Source organism: Azolla caroliniana, unplaced genomic scaffold, assembly GCF_043228905.1.
Source record: "Azolla caroliniana isolate FFs.n. ecotype wild unplaced genomic scaffold, voAzoCaro1.0.p SCAF_11, whole genome shotgun sequence".
Lineage (NCBI taxonomy): Eukaryota > Viridiplantae > Streptophyta > Polypodiopsida > Salviniales > Salviniaceae > Azolla > Azolla caroliniana.
This window is the reverse complement of record NW_028230446.1, coordinates 5754882-5778315: the sequence shown is the minus strand read 5'-3', so window position 1 is coordinate 5778315 and position 23434 is coordinate 5754882. Positions and strand designations below refer to the sequence as shown.

The window sequence follows — 23434 nt, the reverse complement described above, 5'->3', positions numbered from 1 at the left end:
ACAATTCCTCAATTTCATCACAGAGTCGGTGTTTTGAATCAGCCCACAATTGGGTTTCCAATATTCATCGTTTAAAACAAAAGTTTGGTAGGACCCCACCATGAGTCACTAATATAAAATAGAGAACGTGTATCCTTCCTAAGGCCATCTAATTCTATATAGCATGATTAGTCTATTGAAGTGTCCATATCTCTTTAACAATTGTGCAATTTAGTCACATCATCTCTATTTTGGATTAGTCAACGGTTGCGTTTCTTATATTCATCGTTTTCAAACAAAAGTTTGGTATTAACCACGAACTCGTATGCCTTGCTCACTTCAGAATATTGGGTTTAGAAGAAAATGGAATAAGACATATTTATTCTACCAAGACCATCCGTTTATTGACAACTTCTTTCTTAGCCACAACTTCGATAGCTATTTGTGCTTATTCACATACTCTTCTCTAGATGCTTACATACCTTTCGTTTAAAAGGGAAAACAAGATTATTGTCTACCAAAAAACCTTAATTCATTGCTAGGCACATAGTTGCACATAGTGGAGAACCATTTGTTAAATTTTTCTCTAAGCAACGATGTTAAAGAAAATTGGCAACATTTGAAGGATATCATTTTAAAGGTTGGATATCAATATTTAAGAGGGATGTTGGTGGGCATAAGATGTCTAATTTTCCATGTAAATCTTGGTTCGATGATGAATGTACGGTGTATCTCATATGGTTTAAGTCTATAAAAGGGAAAATAGGTAGTGAGGAGAAAGAATAGAAGATATTTCCAAATGCAAGATATGGAAAAGAAAAACTTGTTTAAGCTCAAACCAAATTGAGCATGAGGACACTCTCAAGGGCAAGAAAGAAGATGTGAAAGGTCACTTTACGAATGAAGAAATGCTAGAAAATGTACAAAGGCTATATATGCATGAACGTGTGGCTCCTATGGTTGAGAACATTGAAATACCATGCAATACATGTATCGATATTGATTATGTCAACAAGGGAATGAAGAAGATGACGAGTGGGAAAACAACAAATGTAACCTATGTTTCAAGTGAGCTTTTAAAATGGACAAGGCCAAGTGCTCCTTTCCTGGGGAACACCTTTGATTACTCCTCATGAGTAATCAGGTCAAGGAATCACGGTCACGTAAGAGACTAAGGTAGGGCTGAACGTTACACCTTTTTGGTTGGACACTCTGAGAATCGGCTACAACCGATTCGTACTCACGACTTACAAAACAGATAACACAATTGGAAATGGAAATGGAAACGAAACAGGCACACAGATGGACCCAAAACGTACACGTAATTGATTACTTAATAGATAATACACTGGTAGTACAAACTGAGTAAATCGGTATTGCTCACTCTCTCAATACAGATCTAGATTTCTAAGCTTAGTCACTCTGGCTCGAATTAGATATATATTTTGTATCTCCTTATGGTCTCTCCTTGTTTTCGCCACTTCACGATTTATATAGCTCTCTCCTTCATCGTCGCGTCCCAACTACTCTCTCTTGATCCTCGGCCTATGTTTACATTTGCTTGTATTTTGATTACATTCCTCGGCTGCTAGTGGTCGGCTTCTTTTATCTTGACCTACTTGTAAACGATTACTTGCGGAAGCATTAGAAAACAGAGAAAGCAGAGAATACACAGAGTACACGGGAGAGACAGAGAGAGCAGAACATAAAAGCTATATTCAAAAACGATAAAAACACTCTGTACATACAAATGTGCTCAGTAGCACTATTTATACAAGTCCTCGTGGGATTGACAAAAGTACCGCGTACTTCAATGCTCACATGAGCATCTGACACTTACTACAAGACTATAACTACCTAGTAGTCTAAACTAATACTAGGCTTCTGGTTACCGATTGGATCCGGCTAACCGGCTCTGTTGCTTGCCGGCTTGATTGCTCACCGGCTTACCGATCCGTCTCGCTTGCCGGCTCAGGCTTATCCAGCCGATCCGGCTCCAGTTGAGCTTGCCGCTCAACACTCCCCCAAAAGCTCAACTTGAGGTTGGATCCTAGTGTCAGCCTCTGTGGCAGTTGGTTCTTCCAACCGACTTCTCCTGGCGTTGTTCCGCCTTGCTTGCGCTCCTCGTCCGGTCCGGTTCTATTTGCCGCGACCCCTCTTGTTCTGCGCACCTCGACCTCCTCGGTCGGCTTGTTTGCTCAACAGGCCCAATTAAGCTCCCTTGCTGCTGTGACTTCGGCACGTTCCGGTTCGCCGATTCCTTCGTGTTGGCATCGACTTTTGCTGCCTTCTCGTCCTCTTGGCCTTGAATTGATCTGGTTCTTTCGAATCTGTCTGTTGAACCGAATCGACTGTCTCCGATTTGTTCCAGCTCTTGTCCGAATCGGTTGCTCCTGATTCGTCTTCTGGTTCCAGGCCCTTCACCACATCGGACCATGTCCGGATCTTGGTCTTCTTCCTTCGGTCAACTCTGTCCTTCTTGACTCTACCGTCGCTGCCGCTTGTTCTGACTTGTTCGGACGTGTCGACTTCCCTTGTCGACTTGGCTCCTTTCTTCTTCTTGACTCTCCCTTCGTCGGTTCTTCCCTCACCGGCGCAATCGGCAGTCTCTTTGCCTTTGCCCGTTCCGGTGTCTTTGCCCGTGTCTTTGCCCGTTTTCCCCCTCAAGTGTGGCACATTGAGATGTTGAACACCAAGCATTTCAGTGAAGTGCTGCAATTTGTCCGATCTGAGCGGTTTGGTGAAGATGTCGGCCACTTGCCAATCCGTGTGAACATACCGAAGTTCGACCTCACCGCTCAGGACACGCTCACGCACGAAGTGATAGTGCACTTCTATGTGCTTTGTGCGAGCATGGAATACCGGGTTCTTGGCGAGTTGCATGCTGCTTATGTTGTCGTAGAAGACCAGAATCGGGGTCGGTACCTCGATCTGTAGGTCTTGCAGCAGTCGCCGAAGCCAAATGGCTTCACAGGTGGCAATGGTAGCGCCCCGATACTCAGCCTTAGTGCTCGACAGAGCAACTGTTGGCTGCTTTTTGCTACTCCACGCAACGGCCACGCAACATAGGGAAAGCATGTAACCGGAGGTTGATCGGCGATCTGATGCATCGTCGGCCCAATCGACATCTGTGTAACCGACTAGCTCTTCGGGTATACTGCGCCGGTATAACAGGCCCTGGTCCTTCATGCCGCTTACATATCGCAGTATCCGCGGCGTGCACTGAAGGTGCTCCACGGTCGGCTTCTGCATGAACTGACTTATCATTCCGACTAGATAGCTGATGTTGGGTCGCGTGATAGTCAAGTAAATAAGGCTTCCAACAATTTGTCGGAACTGTTGCTCGTTGCAGGCCGGTTCGGAGTTGGGACGAAGCTTCTGGTTCCGGTCCAAGGGTGTGGAGACAGGTCGGCATTCTGTCATGCCGAACTTGTACAACATATTCAAGACGTAATGTCGTTGTGAGAGCAATATGCCGTCGGGGGTTCGGATCACCTCGATCCCAAGAAAATAATGAAGGTCCCCCAGGTCCTTCATCTCAAATGCGTCCGACAACTGGGACTTGATGCGGTTGACTTCTGGAAGACCCGGTCCGGTGATGACTAAATCATCAACATACAACAGGATACATACTAGACCGGCTGAGCCTTGCCGGATGAACAATGAAGAGTCGGAGGCCGCAAACCCCATCTTACGCAACCGGTGCGTGATCTTCGCATTCCAAGCGCGAGGGGCTTGCTTCAGGCCGTACAACGACTTCTTTAGCCGGCATACCGCCGACTTGTTCATCTCCGATTGAAAACCGGGGGGTTGAGTCATAAAGACTTCTTCTTCAAGATCACCCTGAAGAAACACATTCTTCACATCCATCTGGTGAAGATGCCAACCCCTTGTTGCAACAACCGCCAACACCACACGAACCGTCGTTATCTTCGCTACTGGAGCGAAGGTCTCGTCGTAGTCGATTTTGTGGGTCTGCGCGTATCCCTTCGCCACTAGCCGGGCCTTGTACTGGTTAATTGAACCGTCGGCGTTGTACTTTACCTTGTACACCCACTTGCATCCGATCGGTTTACAGTGACGGGGAGGGTCAACTAGGTCCCATGTCTCGTTGACATCAAGTGCCCGCATTTCTTCCTCCATAGCGGCACGCCAATTGGCGTCCTTTCCCGCTTTTGCGTAGCTCTCCGGCTCACGCACTTCCGCCACCTTAGTCATGTACGCATAGTGATGCGCCATGTACTCATTGTACCCGTACCGCTTGACGGGATCCTTCTGGCGGGTGGACCGACGTAACTCACCGTTACCTGGTTTGAGGCCCTTCTTGGCCAGTTTAGTCTTTGTTGCCGAAGATCCGCCTTTCTCCTTGCCGGAGTCGGATGCACACCGATCCGACTCATTGTTGGTGGTTTCGAATTCCGGCTTCTTCTTCTTCCCCTTCTCTGTTCGCGTGAACCGCCTCCTCGGTTCCTTGCGCGGGGAGTGCACTGCGGAGTCTCCACTACTCGCCGGTTCCTCATCGGACTGGTCAGATTGACTCAGTCTCTCATTAGGCCCGCTCAACCGGAATGATTCCGGACTCTCATCCTGAGTCCACGCTTCATCATCCTCTACCTGGGCTGGTTCAGGCTTACTAGCCTCATCCACCGACATCGGGTCGGAATCGGAAGTCGGAGTCGGTAAGGAATACCATGATGCCGATTCATCGAACTCGACATCTCGACTAACTCTAACCTGCTTTGTCTGGGGGTTATAACACTTATAACCCTTTTGCTCTTGAGCATAGCCGACTAGGATGCATTTTTCCGATTTTGCATCCAGCTTCCTCCGCTTCTCATCCGGTACATGCACATATGCAATGCTACCGAAGATCTTAAGGTGTCTCAAATTCGGCTTGAGTCTGAAACACAGCTCGTGAGCTGACACCTTGTCACCGATCCGGTTCTAGATGTAGACAGCCGTTCGGACTGCCTCCGCCCAGTAAAATTTGGGCATGCTCTTCTCCTCCAACATTGCCCTTGCCGCATCAATAAGCAATCGGTTCTTCCTTTCAGCAACACCGTTTTGTTGCGGTGTGTATCTGTAGCTGAACTCTCGTCGAATTCCCTTTTGCTGTAGATAACTGTTGAATTGGCCGGAAAAGTATTCTTTTCCGCCATCCGACCGCAGGCATTTGATCTTCCTCTCCGATTCCCGTTCCACCATGATTTGGAGACTTTGGAAACACTCGAAGACTTCACTCTTCCGCTCAATGAGGTAGATCCAGGTGTGTCGCGTATAGTCATCGATGAAGGAGACGAAATATCGACTCCCGCCAAGACTAACATTCTGTGCTGGTCCCCACACATCAGAATGAATAAGGTCGAGCTTATTACGACTCCGGTTACGTTCGGTAGGGAATGGAAGCCAGTGTTGCTTCCCGAGTTGGCAGGCTTCACATACTTGGGCCTTCCGGCCGTTGAACTTCGGCAAACCGAAAACAACTTGTTTCGTTTGCAGGTCTTGAAGCCTCCGGTAATTGACGTGGCCTATCTGCTTGTGTCACAGGTCGATGTCCGATTCGACCTTCTGTCCTTTTGCAAACAGAGCGGTGTCGACGTGATTGGTGTCGAGGATAAACATCCTCCCATCTTTGCGCCCTTGCGCAATAATCTGGCCCTCTTCCTCGATGAAGCACCCATGGTGCGTAAACCGCACCTGCATCCCCTGGTCGACGATCTGTTCAACCGACACCAGGTTCTTCGTGATTGTCGGTGTCAAGATTCGAACTCTTGACACGACCATGTTATAATCTAGTATTATGAGTTAACCAAGATATCTAGTACATAGTTATGTATGTAATTGGTCCTTATTATTTTGCTAGCATCATGTGCATAGTTGCTCCCTTGTAGTATTTACACTTGGCACATGCATGCATACCTACATGCTCTATTGTAGATTCACATGCGTGCAACAAGTATGCATGCCATGTAGTATAAATAGAGGAGTTCACCTTGAAGGAATTCAAGGTGAACAACACCAGTTATGGAGTCTTTCCTTCAATACTATCTTCTTTCTTGTCCATTTGGTTATTGTCTTGCTTGTCTCTTGAGCTTATGATCCGTGATAGTTTGTTCACCTTCCCATCCTCGTAGCTCTCCCTCTCATAAGCCATAGCTATGTCCGACTCAACTAGTGAGTTAGGCCAAATAATGGTAGCCTTACGACAACTACAGCTTGAAAATGAAGCTCTTCGAAATTCTTTACAAGAACTTCAAGTCGGTACCTCCCTATCCTCACAACCCCCGAACCCTAGTCTCCCACAACAACCTAGCCTAGAACCTGATCTTCTACCAACATCTAGCCTAGCTTCGTCACAGTTTCTTGAGCCTAAGGTTAGCCTCCCAGAAAAATTTGATGGAACGAGGTCGCGTTTCTGAGGGTTCATCAACCAAGTTTGACTTATCATTCGGTTACAACCTCAACGTTATGGAGATGGTCTTCGACAAGTCGGCCTTGTGGGCACCCTTCTCTCCGGTCTGGCCCAAGCTTGGTTTGCACCATTGGTAGAAACCTCGTCACCTCTATTGGAGGACTTTCCCGCCTTCCTCGCCGAGTTAGAGGCCACATTTGGAGAGATAGACCGACGACGTACAACTCTTAACAAGATTTATGCACTCAAACAAGGTTCGCGTGCAACTTCGGTCTATGCTTTAGAATTTCGACAACTAGCATGCGACGTCAATTGGGATGATCAAGCTTTAGCTGATCACTTTCGGCACGACCTTCGAAGCAATGTCAAAAATCTTCTCTTAAACTTTCTGGAGCCCACCTCGTTATCCCAAGCGATTTCACAAGCAGTCCATTTTGGCAATCGTCTTTTCGAATTTCACCAAGAAGAGCACCGGACTTGGGTTCCACCTCATTCACTTCCACGCCACGCCGCGGTCATACAACCCCAGGCATCCTCACACTCGCCTACTTTGGCAGATGCTCCTATCCTCATGGAAATTGATCAAGCCCGATTTCGGCCATTGACTGATGTTGAACGACAATTTCGGCGGGCTAATGGCTTGTGCATGTATTGTGGCGCCTCCGGTCATGTCGTTCGCCATTGTCCTAAGAGTACTCGCCCACAATTCCATCGAGCTAACGGACCCCAACATCCAGAAAATGACATCGTTCGGTTGCAGTAGGAGCCATGCCACTGGACATCTCCCGTCGCCCACATTCTCTTGGTTCCATTGCCGGACCATCAGGCAATTTCACATTGGAGGTATGGATTTCGTTTAACTCTAGTTCCATTCAGTTTGTTGCTTTACTTGAGTCTGGGGCATCTTCTTGCTTCATCGACATCGCGTTTGCCCAAGCACATGGCGTACCTGTAGTTGGCCTCTCAAAACCCATTCCAGTTGAAGCCATCGACGGGTGCGTTTTCTCGTCAGGTGCAATTACTCAAGCTACAATCCCATTAGGGCTTCGGGTGGGCTCACACCAGGAGGAGCTCGCCTTTTACCTCATCGCATCTCCTCGACATCCGATCTTCTTAAGACTAACGTGGTTGGAGGCGCACAATCCAATAGTGGATTGGTGCAACCGGTCGATCACATTTAGCAAGCCAAGATGCTCGTGCAAAAGTATGAAGGTAAATTCAGTTTCCTATCCTTTGGAGACGGTCGACTCCGAATTGACTACCCCATCATCGGTCCAGGATGGGTTTGTTTGTGGCGCCATTTCTAACACACTCCATGTTATTCCCGAAAAATACCAACACTTCTCCGACGTATTTGAAAAATGTAATGCTGATCGTTTGCCTGAACACCGGCTCTACGACTGTCCGATTGATCTTCAAGAAAGTGCGTGTCCACCCTTTGGTCCTCTATATGCGTTGTCTGCACCAGAGTTGAAGGCCCTTCGTGTGTATCTCGATGAGAACCTCGAGAAAGGATTTATTCAACCTTCTAAGTCACCAGCCGGGGCTCCCATTTTATTTGTGAAGAAGAAGGACGACTCTCTACGCTTATGCGTCAACTACCGAGGTCTCAACAAACTCACTGTGCGCAACCGCTATTTGCTACCTTTGATCCCCGAACTCCTTGATCGGCTCCGAGTTGCGCGTGTCTTCTCCAAAGTTGATCTGCGTGGAGCGTACAATCTAGTACGCATCAAGCGGGGGGATGAATGGAAAACCGCATTTCGAACACAGTATGGGCATTTCGAACACAAGGTAATGCCTTTTGGTCTTACTAACGCTCCCGCAATTTTTCAACATATGATGAACGATATATTCCGGGAATATCTTGATCTTTTTGTTGTCATTTACCTCGATGATATTCTCATTTTCTCGCCAAACATGGAGGAGCACACTCGCCAAGTCCGATTAGTTCTTGCCAAACTTCGCGAGCATGGCCTTTATGCCAAAGGCGAGAAATGCGAGTTCGACCGTACCTCAATCGAATTTATGGGCTACATCATCTCGCCCACTCATTTTCTCGCCAAACATGGAGGAGCACACTCGCCAAGTCCGATTAGTTCTTGCCAAACTTCGCGAGCATGGCCTTTATGCCAAAGGCGAGAAATGCGAGTTCGACCGTACCTCGATCGAATTTATGGGCTACATCATCTCGCCCACTGGCATCACCATGGATATGAAGAAGGTCTCTGTCATTCAGGCGTGGGCGACTCCAAGGCGACTTCGCGATTAGTTTTTGCCAAACTTCGCGAGCATGGCCTTTATGCCAAAGGCGAGAAATGCGAGTTCGACCGTACCTCGATCGAATTTATGGGCTACATCATCTCACCCACTGGCATCACCATGGATATGAAGAAGGTCTCTGTCATTCAGGCGTGGGCGACTCCAAGGCGACTTAAAGATGTGCAATCCTTCTTCGTCTTCGCGAATTTTTACCGTCGCTTCATCAAGAGGTTTTCCACCCTAGCACAACCTCTTATCGCTCTCACCCATAAAGGCACTCCATTTTTATGGACCTCGGAGGCGCAAAATGCGTTCGACTCACTCAAACACGCATTCATCACTGCCCTGGTGCTGCTACATGCCGACCCCACAAAACCCTTCCAAGTCGAAACCGATGTCTCTGACTTTGCCATTGGCGCCATCTTATCCCAGGTAGATGACAACAACCTAATGCACCCAGTGGCTTACTATTCCCGAAAATTTACGGCATCCGAAATCAATTATCCCATTTATGACAAGGAGCTTGCTGCTATCATTGCTACCTTTGAAGAATGGCGACCCTACTTGGCCGGCGCACAACATCGTGTCCAGGTAGTGAATGATCATAAAAATTTAGTTTATTTTTCCACCACTTGTACTTTGAATCGAAGGCAGGCCCGTTGGTCGACATTTCTCGCTGACTACGATTTTGAGATCGTATTTCGACCTGGTGGCCAACATGGGAAGGTTGATGCCCTTTCTTGCCGAGCTGACCTTTCACTTCGCCCTGGGGATGCTGCTTATGCTCAATAATCTACACGTTTTTTGAAACCCGACCAATTGCATCTTTTTGCATTTTGTATGTTGCAGGATGATTCTTTACTCCAACAAATCACTGATGCATCCAAGACCGATGCGTTCGCCAACGAGATTCGAGATAGTCTGCAAACCCCCTCCAAGGCGACCAAAAGGAAGGATCTTGACACCTTCACCATACAAGAGGGTTTGTTGTTCCGAGGTCATCTCTTATATGTCCTAGAGGGCCCATGTCGCACTCGGGTGTTGCGGAAATGCCACGATGACCCACTTGCAGGTAATTTCGGGGTCGCGAAAACCCTCGAGCTAATCTCTCGGGGGTATTGGTGGCCACAACCATGGAAGTTGGTCAAAGAATACATAAAGAGTTGTGAGGTTTGTGCTCGCTCCAAAGCCATTCATCATCGGCCATACAGATTACTACAACCGCTTCCATGTCCTCGTCGTCCTTGGGCCTCTATCTCTATGGACATGATAACTGATCTACCCTTGGTCAATAGCTATGACTCGGTGTTGGTCATTGTCGTTCGGTTTACGAAGATGGCTCACTTCACTCCATGCTCCAAAACCATTTCCGGAGAAGGAATGGTGCATCTACTACTCAACAATGTGGTACGCTTACATGGATTCCCCGATGATGTCATCTCGGATCGCGGACCCCAGTTTGTCTCTCACTTCTGGTAGCGCCTGCTACAAACTTTAGGCATCTCTGTCAAGTTGTCCTCTGCTTATCACCCCCAAACTGATAGGCAAACGGAGCGTGTCAACCAAATCCTTGAGTAGTATCTTCGGTGCTCGGTTAGTTACCAACAAGATGATTGGGTCAACTTACTTTCGCTCGCGGAATTCGCCTACAATAATTCTCTCCATGCATCGACTGGCGTCACTCCCTACTTTGCCAACTATGGTTTACATCCTCGCTTCAACATTTCCCTTCCTACCACTTCCGTGAACCCTTCGGCGGAGGATCGCGCCCACATTTTGGAAGAACTACATCATGATTTATCCTTGGAGCTTAGTCTTGCTAGTGAACAATACAAGAAGCAGGCTGATCGCCATCGATCTTCCACTCCACACTTTGTCCTTGGAGACATGGTCTGGTGGTTACGTCGACACATCTCTACTACTCGTCCATGTGCGAAACTTGATTACAAGAAGTTGGGACCATTCCGTATCATCGAGTGCATCAATCCCGTCGCCTTCCGGCTCGCCCTTCCATCCCACTTCTGGATTCACGATGTTTTTCATGTCTCCCTCCTCGAACCCCATTATGCTTCACAACTCCCAGGACGTCAGGCCCCACCACCACCACCTGTGCAATTGACGACAGGGGAGGAATACGAGGTCGACCAAATCCTTGAGTCGCGTTGGCACCGTCGACACTTGCAATACCTCGTCCTATGGAGGGGTTACCCCATGTCTGAGGCCACGTGGGAACCATCGACAAATTTACAAAATGCCCTAGAGGTCGTCCAAGATTTTCATCACTGATATCCCCACAAACCAGCGGCCGATTTGGGAAGGCGGCGTAGGAGGGGGGATAATGTCAAGATTCAAACTCTTGACACGACCATGTTATAATCTAGTATTATGAGTTAACCAAGATATCTAGTACATAGTTATGTATGTAATTGGTCCTTATTATTTTGCTAGCATCATGTGCATAGTTGCTCCCTTGTAGTATTTACACTTGGCACATGCATGCATACCTACATGCTCTATTGTAGATTCACATGCGTGCAACAAGTATGCATGCCATGTAGTATAAATAGAGGAGTTCACCTTGAAGGAATTCAAGGTGAACAACACCAGTTATGGAGTCTTTCCTGTAATACTATCTTCTTTCTTGTCCATTTGGTTATCTTTTTGCTTATCTCTTGAGCTTATGATCCGTGACAGTCGGAACGTGTACTACATTCATCAGCTTCCCCTTCTTTCCGACGTGGCTCAAAGGGACTTCTCCGACGTGCACGATTGGGTGAGGAGTGTCGTCTCCGGTTTCGACTACTCCTGGTTGATCCGGTGTCATGATATGGCAAGACTCGAACCCATGACCTTAGGTTATATGGGTCGAGCTCTTGACCATTAGATCATCTATTGTAATACGTAGGATATTATTTTCATTTACATTTTATTATAGGAAATTAGTGTATATTCCAGATTTCTCTGGAACATTCTAGAAGCTTCAGGATTACTCCTGAAAACACTATAAAAGAGGGCACTAGGCAGTATGTTGAACCAAATTGGTTCAACGCTAGTCTTAAGCCTTTTAGCCACCATTGTATATTCTCTTATACATATTTTTCTTATCATCACTCTCTCTCTCTCTCTCTCTCTCTCTCTCTCTCTCTCTCTCTCTCTCTCCGTCTCGCTCACTTCTTCCTTCTCTTGAAGAAGTTCTACACCTCTCATAGTACTAATCCTTCGTTTAGTACTAATTCCTTCTCTATCTTAGTACTGTTCCTGACATCCGGTTTCTCCAAGAAGGAGAACCACTCTTTGTGGCTCGTCATGTGGTTCGACGCACGAGAATCAACATACCACACTTCCTCCGATTTGGAAGTGGTCTTCTTCATCGAGTTCGCCTCGTGCTTCATCACCAAGGCTGGCCCATTACCGTTCTTGGATCCTCCCGATCCCTTTGTGTAGTGCGAGCTTTGCTGGCCATCCTTGCCGGCCTTGCCGGATCCAGATTTGTCCGAATCGGCGCGTTTTCTCAAGCACTCTCTTTCTCTGTGGCCCTTTTTGCCACAGTACCAACATTCCGTTGCAGTCTTCTCTTGCCATCTTCCGGTGCTGCCATGACTCCCCCTGCTCCCGGATGATCCGGAACTGCTGTCGGCACGTTCTCTGTGCCTTTGTTCCTGGTCTTGCCGGCCGCCTCCATTGCGTGCCGACCCGCCTCGTCCACCACGCCCACGGGACCGATCCGCTTCCGTGTACAACATCCGGCTGTCAATGGGTGCGCTAGTTGACGCACCGACGTGGTTCTCCTCTACAAGGAGCATCGACTGTAAGTCGAAAAATGACGGCGTATTCTCCCTTGTACATACCGCCGTTCGGAACGCTCTGAACTTAGATGCTAGGCCCCCAAGACGGACCTGTACCATCTCATCTTCCTCTATGGTAACGTTGATAGAGGCAAACGAGTCACAGATCTCTTTGATCCGGGCCGTGTAATCCACCACTGACATGTCCTTCTGTCGAACATTGCTCAACTCCTGTCGGAGTTGCAGCTTCCGGGCTGTAGTGTCGCAGCGAAAACCTTCTTCAGGTTTCCCCAAGCCTCCTTCGGCGTCTTGGCGTCTCGGATGTGGCTCAGCAGCTGGTCTCCGACACTGGACGCGAGCAGTACATCACTCTGCTTGCCGATTGTTCCCACACTGGGAAATCCTTATGTGTCGTATCATGTGTTGTTTCGTTGGCTCCTTCGACGAAACTCCAGTAGTCATGCCCAAGCAGGTACTGGTGCATCTTGTACGACCAAGATGTGTAGTTGGATCTGTTGAGTTTCTCCACAGGGAGTGAGCTAGCCATTCCTCTATCCATCACTTCTCTATCTGCTGTTCTTACGAGCTGTTAGGGTTGCAGAGGTTCTCAACCCTCGCGCTCTGATACCATGTAAACGATTACTTGCGGAAGCGTTAGAAAACAGAGAATACACCGAGTCCACGGGAGAGACAGAGAGAGCAGAACATAAAAGTTAGATTCAAAAACGATAAAAACACTCTGTACATACAATTGTGCTCAGTAGCACTATTTATACAAGTCCTTGTGGGACTGACAAAAGTACCGCGTACTTCAATGCTCACACGAGCATCTGACACTTACTACAAGACTATAATTGCCTAGTAGTCTAAACTAATACTAGGCTTCCGGTTACCGATTGGATCTGGCTAACCGTGTTGCTTGCTGGCTCGGTTGCTCACCGGCTTACCGATCCGTCTCGCTTGCCAACTCAGGCTTATCCAGCCGATCCGGCTCCAGTTGAGCTTGCCGCTCAACACTACTTGTCTCGTTTCACACTTTACTTTTACAATCCTTTTCACACCTTAGTTTTATTATCCCATGGATAACACCTGGCACGCCCATGGGATAGTGCCTTGCATGTTGAACCCAGAAATCAATCAAAGAAATCGACATTGAAAACTTGAAATTATCGCCATCTGAAATGAAGAATCGAAAAAATATTCCACGATACACTATTTTTCTTCCAAAAATGCACGAAGGCCCTCCTCCTGTTCTAACTCGTCCGGTTTGAGCGTGGCCGAAAAATCTAGCCCTTGGTTTGCCAATTCCGGAACGGCCTCTTGGGCTCTGTCTGGTTGAGTTGCCTCCTCCTGCTTTGGCTCCTCTGGCTGGAGCTCGGCCGATAAACCTAGTCGTTGGTCTGCAACCTTTGACATAGCTTCTGGAACCACCTCCTCCTGATTTGGCTCCCTGTCGTGTTTGACCACTGGTTCAATCTCCTGGTTCACGCACATCACATCTTCTACTTTTGGCTCTTGTGTTGCACTTGCGGGCTACACTTCTGTTGATGCTTGTACCGAGGTCAGTTCTCCCTTCTCGGCTCGGAGGCGCTCGCATCCATATACTTTCGTTTCAATGGTGAGCAACAGTTGATCATCGTTGAATTCCTCAAGAAGGGTTCCGATTGCCGTGGTGTGTGTTCGCGCCAAGGCTTGAAACTCCTCGGTGAGGTCTTCGCAGAGAACCTGAATGCTATTCTTGTTCATTTTGTGAAATTTGTGGCCCTCCTTTTTTCGGTTCTCAGCATCTGCTCGGAAAACTTGTAACCACTCATTCCACGCTTGACCTAGTGCCTCTTCAACCTTTTAATTGAGTTTCTTCCAATGCTTTGCAATCAATGCCTTGATCCACGTTTTGTCCATTTCGTACTTGACGTGTAAGATGTTCCTTTTCTCTGTGGCCATTGCGGCATCAAGTTCGAGCTGGGCTTTCTGGATTTGGTACGAGGTGCTTAGGTTGGCCTTATTTTGATCCATTAGCTCCACGTGTTGTTCATACAGTTGGAGGATCTGATTCTTTTCCTCTTCCAGCTCTTGCTGGTACCGTTCCCAATCTCGTTCCTGGTCTTGTTGCGCAGAGGTTTGTAGCTTGTGGAGGGACTCAAACAATGTTTATTTTTCTTCCTCCAATTCTCCTAACATTTGATGTTTCCTACTAAAGTGTTGTTGGAGTTTTGTGTGCTCGTTTTGGAGAATCAGGAGTTGGTCGTTTGTTATTGCGGAAGCCCGTTGATACCCCTCCTCGATGTGATGAATTTTGCCCACGGATGCCTTGTTTGCAACACGAGCAGCAAGCGTGCCCTATGCTTCCATCGCATGGATCTTGGTGGTTGCTTCCGTGTTAGCGGCCTGAAGAGTTGCCGTTGCTTTTGCTTCCAGGACTTGGAGGACTTGCCTATGCTCAACCATCCATGCATCAAGCAGTTGCTAGAGTTCAATCTCTCGGTTTTTTGCCTACTCGCGGAGGTGGTCGAGCTCCTCCTTTGCCTCTTGGTATCTCTCTTTGGCCTTCTCGGTGATCGCCTTCTGAGATGCCAACTCTTCTTCATAGTTCGACGGCGGGGCCGTTGTTGTGTCGGGAGGGGCTGTGTGGTGTTCGGTGGCGGGAACCGATTCTGGAGTTTCTTTGGTCTGTGTGAATGCATCCTCCTAGCTAGGATTGGGAGGTAGGAGAGCGGGAGGGTCATTTTTCCCGATTCCTTGGAGCCGTTGTTCAAGCTCGGCTATTAAGCTTTCCGAAGCCTACCACAACTCTGTTGCTGTCTTGGCATGTTTCCGCACCTGTTTGCTACTGAGAGCCATATCCTTGCTTGCACAGGTCATCTTGCCCAATTCCCAGTAAGCTTTGACCAGGGCTGTGTTTGTTAAGATTACCTGTTTACACCACAAATGATAAAGCATGAGTTATGAGGATAAAGACAAAATATGAGTTACAAAAGACAATAAGAAAAAGACAAAACAACAGTTCCAAAGAAGTAACGGCTAGTTGTTACTTCTTTGTATATATATGTATGAAGTATTGTTTAGAAAAGTGTGTGATACTACATCTAGAGTTTTCTATAGGTTCTTACATTGTAATACACCTGTCTTAATATAATATCTTACCTTGTTCTACATTGTTCGAAAACTCTCTCTTGTTCTCTGTTGTCAGTCCAACCCATTATGTTCTAAACTTTTCTTACATGGTGTCAGAGCTTAGTTGCACGATCTGAATCTCATACTCCCCTATAACCAACAAAACTCACCACAGATTGTTTTGAAATAAACAAATCTCAGTACTATCACTATGGCAAGCTCAAGCAGAAAATATACCTTGGACAAATTAACGGAGAAAAACTACAAAACCTGGAAGACTCGAATGGAGTTGCTACTTGATGTTGAGGAGCTCCTCGACATCACAACTGGCGCTAGTCCAGAACCTGTAAAACGAGAGTCAAATGAATGGCATGAGTGGCGAAAGCTGGATAAAAGAGCTAAACTAGAGATAATGTTAAATGTAGATGAAAAGCAATCAGAAATAATTCGAAAACTCACATTTGCAGCTGCAATGTGGGCGAAACTGAAGGAACTATACGAACCTCAAGATGGTACAACTAAACTCCACACCTTAGCTACCCTATTTAATATGTATGTTTTACAGGAAGAAGAAGATGTTCCTACCTTCTTATCAACTTGGGAGGCAACCATGGATGATGCAACTACTGCCGGCAACTGCATCTCAGAAGACATCAAGATTGGATTAGTGCTAAGCAAACTCCCCGAATCTTGGGGAACATTCATCACTATGCATAGTAGCACGACAACATTGTCTGATCTACTTACTAACATCCGCCATGAAGACATTCGATGACAAATGAAGAATAATGCTCAACCAATCGCAATGGCAGTCTCCATCAATCGATTCCAAAGGGGTCATCCAGCAAACCAATAGAGGAACAGACCTGAAAAAGTAAGAAATAATGAATCTAATAATAATAAAACATACATCAAGAGTGAAGCACAAAAATACTATGGGAACAACTCACGACAAAATGGAAGCTTTAGAATCATCTGTAGATATTGCAAGAAGGAAGGACATATTGATCGAGTATGTCACCTTAAGCAAGCAGAGAAGAACTCCAACCGACCCCAGGCACATAATGTGGTTATCCAACAAGAAGATGATAGAAATCCAGAATACTCTTTTGAAGAAGCACCTGAACAAAATGTAGAACCTGATGAAGAAGAGTACATTCAAGCATATAATGCAAACACATTTGAAGAAAATGAAGATGATAACACCTGGTTCTTGGATACCGGGGCTACTCACCATCTAACATATCGAAAAGACTGGTTGGACAACTATCAAGAGCTCCCAATACCATTGAAGGTCACCTTCGGAGACAAAGGTCAAAAAGTGGCAATTGGGAAAGGTAATATCAAATTAAGACTCATTAGTAATCATGTTGTACAAATTTCAGATATATACTTTGTACCTGGAATTGCAAAACACCTATTATCTGTGGGACAAGCTACTGCAAAAGGAATGACAGTCAAATTCAGCAAACAACAAGCTACCCCATACATCCAAGATGATCAACATGAGATAAAAATTGTATGTCCAAAACAAGGGCAACTATATCCTGTCAAGGCAAATCTAGGAGAAGCATTAGCTGCTGAAGTACATCAAGGAGGAGTAGACAATGTGTCCCCCACCTATCTATGGCATTGCCAGTTCGGTCCTCTACATACACCAACACTCAAGTTGTGTCAAAATCAGAACCTAGTAAGAGGTTTACCTTCCACAATCTTTAAATCTATTGATATTTGCGAAGGATGCATGTATGGGAAAACGGCTCAAAAATCATTCCCACTAAGTAACTAAAAGACAAAGGAACTACTCCAACTTGTTCACATGGATGTATGTGGATCGATAACTCCCAACTCACTCTCCGGAGCAAGGTACTTTATAACATTTATTGATAACACTTCGCGATTTACAATGGTTAACTTTCTTAAACAAAAGGGAAATGCATTCAAAGCATTTTGTGCATATAAGAGCTTTGTTGAAAATCAAACACAACTTAAAGTTAAAGTAATAAGAAGTGACAATGGTGGGGAGTTTGTTTCACAAGAATGGGAAGCCTTTAACACAAAAAATGTTATATTTCATCAAAAGTCAACTGTCTACACACCTCAACAAAATGGGATAGCTGAGAGAAAGAATCACACCTTATTAAATGTTGCTAGGAGTATGCTGAAGACGAGTGGAATGGCCTCGAGATTCTGGGAAGAAGCAGTCGCCACAGCTTGTTACCTACAAAATAGAACTCCTCACCAAGGTATAGAAGGACAAGTGCCATACACCATGTGGTATGGGTACCCACCTGAGATATCACATCTTTGAGTATTTGGAGCAACTGCATTTGCATACATAGAACTTGCCAAGAGGACAAAACTTGAGGATCGATGCCTCAAAGGAAAACTTATTGGATATGGGGAGCCATATGGAGTAAAAGCATACAGAATTTACCTTCCCGATACAGGTAAAATAATTTTTAGTTGTTCTGCGGAGTTTGATGAGAAAAGTCTTTTTTCTAGGTCATCATATGTAATGAAAGAAACCGGGAGTGAACACCTTACCAAGGAAATCACAAAGTTAAGACTTCCTCAAGCAACAACAATGGAATCTGAAAATGATGGGATGAACATCATCAATGCCGAACTACACAACAATGCAACAGGAAATAGAGGAGAGAAACTCAACCAATTACCTCATTCTCAGATCTTAACCACTCAAGATGAGGGGTTGGGAATCTCTACTGTGAACACCGCCACCGAGCCTATGATCACCAAATCAGCCACTTGAAGTCTCGAACCTGAGGATGTGCTAGTGCACCGCCAACAACCCAACAACTCTTCCTCAGCATCCGAATGTCGAAATTGTGAATCTGAACATACAAGTTCAGGTCATCTAAAACCCTACACCTCAGAGTATCCTCAAAATCTCAAAATTGGTGGTCAATTTGTCTGCCAATCTGATGCTCAAAGCCCCAAAGGTGAACAAGTGTATGACCGAAGCCTCGAAAGCAATAATCAATCCACTGCCCAATATATTACTCGAAGCCTTGAACCTGAGCATACGAGTGGCGACCACATTCAACCCTGTGCATCCTCCATAACTGCAAGAAAACAAAGCTCCAGATCTGAGAATATGGATCTCGGTCGCCTAAAAACCTGCAACCTCTCCAAAACAACCTTAAAAGACAAAGAAATTAGGGCTAAAAAGACTAAGGTAAGGTTACTTCGTGATATCTATGATGCAACTAAGGACGAGGTGCTTGAAAAGTTGACATGTCACTTCGTAACAGAGACGGAGTCCCACATAGCCATCTTTGCAGCCATCATCGAAGGAGACAACTGCGACACAACTCCAATTCTCACCTTCAAGCAAGCATTAAAAAGTAAAGAAAAAGACAATTGGGTTGCGGCAATTAAATCTGAATTCTCAGCACTCCAAAAGAATCACACATGGACATTAGTACCGCGGCCTTGTCACTCCAATGTCATCACTTGTAAGTGGCTTTTTACAAAGAAATATGATGCCCTAGGTACTCCCATGAGGTTCAAAGCGAGATTAGTAGCTCGAGGATTCTCCCAAATACCAGGTGTGGACTACCATGAAACTTTTTCACCCACTCTAAAGATCACTGCACTTTGATTGATTCTTGCCATTACGGCATATTTAAATCTTGAACTTCATCATGTTGATGTTGAAACAACGTTTTTACATGGTGATTTAGAAGAAGATATATATATAGAACAACCTCAAATGTTAGATAGTAATATAGACCCTAATTATGTGTGTAAACTTAACAAACCTTTATATGGCCTAAAACAATCTCCGAGACAATGGTATGCCAAGTTTCATACGTTCCTCTTATCAATCAAATTTCAACAACTTCAATCGGAACCTAATATATATATAAGGGAAACAAAAACAGAATTCTTACTCTTGGGAGTCTATGTGGATGATTTACCTATTGCTGGGACATTGGAAGACTTGGTAATGGAATTTATTGCAGAGTTATGACAACAATTCCCAATGAAACATCTTGGGCCACTAGAACATTTTCTTGGGATTCATGTAAAAAGGAATCGAACTCTAGGTACACTCTCCCTATCACAAGAAAATTTTGTTGATAATATACTAACCAAGTTTGATATGTTTGAGTGTTCTCCAAACTCCACTCCCCTCACAGTACCATGCAAATTATCATATGAAGATTCACCACATACAACTGAAGAAACTTACTTTATGAAGAATATCCCGTATCGCCAAGTGTTGGGGAGCATTCGATACCTCGCTAGCTGTACTCGACCCGACTTATCTTTTGCCACTGGATACCTATCAAGATTCATTGAGAATCCAGGAGTTAACCATTAGAAAGCACTTAAAAGAGTATTACGGTATCTGAAGTACACAAGGGATATGACACTTACTTACACATCATACTCTAAAGCCCAACATTCAAATATCCAAGGCTGGCTATCAACACCACTACATGGTTGGACGGATGCAGATTGGGGGGGGGGGGGGGGGGGGGGGGACAGGGATACCTCTCAATCCACCTCTGGCTATGTATTCCTATTTGCAGGTGGTGCCATTTCATGGCGAACAAAGAAACAAGCTAATGTCACCCTCTCTTCCATTGAAGTAGAATATATAGCAGCTACTCTCACTACTAAGGAAGGATTATGGTTGAAGTCCATCATTGATGAACTTGCCATCCTCAAAATTTCTGAATTCAAGTTATGGTGTGACAACCAATCCTGCATCAAAATCACTAAGGACCCCAAGATCACAGAGCAAAACATGCATATCCGCGGACGACATCACTTCATCTCAGAACTTCTTGAAGAATCTAACCTCTCAATTGGACATACTTCAACACAAACTATGTGGGCTGATTTTCTTACCAAGCCAGTACCCAACGCAAAACATTGGAGTTGCTGCCACCATATTGGATTAAGTATTCATCCAAATAGATGATTTGGTGGTGTCACAACTACCGGGGGGTGTTAAGATTACTTGTTTACACCACAAATGATAAAACATGAGTTATGAGGATAAAGTCAAAATATGAGTTACAAAAGACAATAAGAAAAAGACAAAACAACAGTTACAAAGAATTAACGACTAGTTGTTACTTCTTTGTATATATATATGTATGAAGTATTGTTTAGAAAAGTGTGTGATACTACATCTAGAGTTTTCTGAAGGTTCTTACATTGTAATACACCTGTCTTAATATAATATCTTACCTTGTTCTACATTGTTCGAAAACTCTCTCTCATTCTCTGTTGTCAATCCAACCCATTATGTTCTGAACTTTTCTTACAGTGTTAAGTTCGGGTAGCTTGATGAGGAGGCGACGACTCTTGGTTTGCCATTTCCGGCCGATTTTTTGTAGCGCCTACTTGTCATCTGACTCGGCTTCTCTTGCGACAGCTCGTTGGACCATCTGTTTCTCGGCATGTTCCGCGGCCATGCGTGTTGCGGTGGCAACCTAGAGACGAGCGAGAAAGTCTATCAACTCGTATGCCGCGTCGTGCCGTAAAATCACACTGAGCTCATATGCTTCGACGGGCAGGTCCTTGAAGGTCATACTTCCTCCGAGATGCAGGAAGCTTGACCTTGCTCTATATTCCCTGTTAAGGATAGAGCCTTGTCCTGGATGACAGTTTCAGTCTTCTCAGGGATGACAACCAATTGTAGATTTGCAGCGAAGGAGTCCCCCTTGGCTTGTTCCTCGCTGTGTCTATGCAAGCAACGAAGTTTCTTTGCGGGGCTCAGTTGTGGGGACGCCTTCTTTGCATCCTTCAACTCCTCTCCGAGCCGTTTAGGACAATTAACCAAGGGTGGTTGCTTGTTTTCGACCAAGGTTGTCTAGGTCTCCTCCCAAAGGTCTTGTTGTCGGCTTGTTTATTTAGGCTTCGGCTTCTCCACTGGGGCATATGTCTTGGGCTTTTCATGCCCCCGGATGGTGATATCGTCCACTGGTTCCTGGGCCTTGGTGGCTTGGGTCGGCAGTGGCGAGGCCAGAGTTTGTGCATGCACATCATCCTGCCATTTGTCCTAGGCAAGGTGTAAAGCCTGTTGCTGCGTTGTCTGAGTGGGTGGGGCGGGGAGGGTGAGGGTTGGATGGGGAGCGGGTGCGGAATGGGGAGGCTAGAGCATAGATAGGTAATGTGCTAGAGTAGGCAAGAACCTTTTCCCTGTCTAGAAAGCCGATAGACCAGCGCAGACTCCTTCCCCGGCGAGGATCCCCCATTTGATTACACCACCCTTGTAAGAGCGGTGATGATGGTACCTGCCTTCTTTTTTTGCATGCTATACACGTTAGCATGCATGTAGCCGGACTCCAAGAGAAAGCAGGACAAATCTCCAAAGAACTCGTTAGGCCCTCCTTGCGTGTGATATTCCTTCACGAAAACCGAGTACTCCTTGAAATGAGCCTCGACGACGTTTCGAGGCAGAGCCTCGATGTCATGTTGTCCATCGTGCTTTAGACCCAGCGTTGACCGGATCTAGTTTTTGGTGATGGTGTTGGGATGCACCCAACGTCCGATTTCTTGCGCGTCGGGGTGGGGAGGTGCATCGACAACCTTTAGATAACCGCCCAGGCTATGCCTGTTCAGCCAACTGCAGAGCTGCATGGAAACTTCGAGCAACATGTTTGGCTTGGTTGGTGTTGAGTAAGGAAGAGAGTGATGGTTTCTATGTTGGGAGCGAGAGAGCGAGGCAACTTCGGTGTAGGGCGCGAGAGAGCAAGAGAGCTTCTACGCAGAAGGTGAGATAGTTTGAGGGTTATGGGCGTGTGTTCCTATGTGAGTGTTGCACCTGTGGTGCCCTGATTTATGTATGGGCCTTGGTTCTCGAGAAGTGGCCTTGTGCCCTAGATTCAGAATCTCTCCTGCCATAATGACGTTTTAAGGCCACGCTGTCGTGCCTTTCGGCACCAGATCGTTGTGTGAGTCGGGTGGGAACCGTTGGGGTTTTGGACTAGTAAGAGGAAGAATTTGAGACAAGTTTATAGTTATGGATAGATTATTAGAAAGAGAGATAGAAATCTCGTGAATCCCATGAGTGTATTGTATTCGATTAATCAATATTTAGATAAGAATATGTATTTAGATTGAAAGAAAGAGATTAAAAAGAACTTGTGAATCCCACAAGTATAGATTATTTCGTGAATCCCACACATATATTAATTGGTGTCTTTTAGAAATATATCCAATTTCCAAATATTTCACACACCTATTACATTGTGCTCCCTCATCCTTATATAGTGATGAGAGAGTCTTAACAATCCATGCTTTTTCTATAGATAGACTCTATGCTTATTCTAAAGTGTTCATGCACACTAAATGTGCATGAGTTGCTTTTTACACTATGCTTTTATTTCCTAAATATAGTGCTCATGCTCGCTAGATGTGCACGAGTAATATTTTATTGGTTTACATTTTTCTTATAAATAAAGTATTCACGCACTCTAAAAATGCATGACTTACCTTTTTAATAAAGGTAGGCGTAAATAAAGGTGTTATAGGTATTAAATCTATATTTAGAACACTAAGGATAAGTTAGTACAATGGTTTAATCTTATTTCTACGTTGCGAGGTGAGTTTGAAAGTCTTCAAGGGCCATCTGATGCAAGTGAAGAAGCTAGAGCTCGATTCCTTCGGAAATGGAGTGGTTCGCCGATGCTGCAGATAATGGATGGTAAAGTGAAGTGGAATTATCAACCACCGCGGTGGCTGTTCCCTCCAAGTGTTCCTAACATCTAGATGGGTGTTGCCATGAGGAGCAAATGGAGGACATCTATGCTGAATTTTGTTTTGTATGAGGCTCACGTGGAGAATATGTGTTCGAGTAATGCTATACACATAGAATGATGTGGTGTTTTGGAGTTGT

At 45.5% G+C, this 23434-nt stretch overlaps 1 long non-coding RNA gene across 2 annotated transcripts; it reads right to left on the bottom strand.

Annotated features, from left to right (window-relative positions):
• Positions 1-16541: 16541 nt before the first annotated feature.
• Positions 16542-18668, bottom strand: LOC147857647 (uncharacterized). 2 transcript variants are annotated; one of them, XR_015530490.1, is made up of 6 exons: positions 18231-18668; positions 18095-18146; positions 17844-17896; positions 17689-17773; positions 16787-17200; positions 16543-16673 (listed from the first exon to the last, which is right to left on the bottom strand). It is a non-coding gene; the product is annotated as an uncharacterized LOC147857647 (long non-coding RNA). The 2 variants fall into 2 exon arrangements; XR_015530489.1 differs by having other exon boundaries at positions 16542-16673; positions 17689-17896.
• Between the last annotated feature and the right edge of the window lie 4766 nt (positions 18669-23434).